Raw genomic sequence first — 324 nt, 5'->3', positions numbered from 1 at the left:
GCTGAGGCGCCGGCAGCAGCGGGACCGGCGGTACCCGGCGGAGGAGCAGTTTGCGCGCGAGGAGAAGAGGCGTCGTGAGGGACAGGACCTGCGGCAAGAAGAGCAGGAGGAGGCGCAGAGGCGCCGCCAAGTCTGGGAGGAAAGCGACAAGGGCGGTCAGCAGGTCCCCGAGCCCGGCAAGCGTCAGTTCGCCCGCGCCCCGGTGCGCTCCAGCCCTCTCTACGAGTACATCCAGGAGCAGAGATCCCAATACCGTCCTTGAGAGGCTGCCGCACCCCGACACCTGCCAAAGCTTCCGCAGAGGAGAATGGCCAACACTGGGTA

This window comes from Pteropus vampyrus, unplaced genomic scaffold, assembly GCF_000151845.1.
Source record: "Pteropus vampyrus isolate Shadow unplaced genomic scaffold, Pvam_2.0 Scaffold319, whole genome shotgun sequence".
Classification (NCBI taxonomy): Eukaryota; Metazoa; Chordata; class Mammalia; order Chiroptera; family Pteropodidae; genus Pteropus; species Pteropus vampyrus.
Note: the sequence above shows the minus strand (reverse complement) of the source record.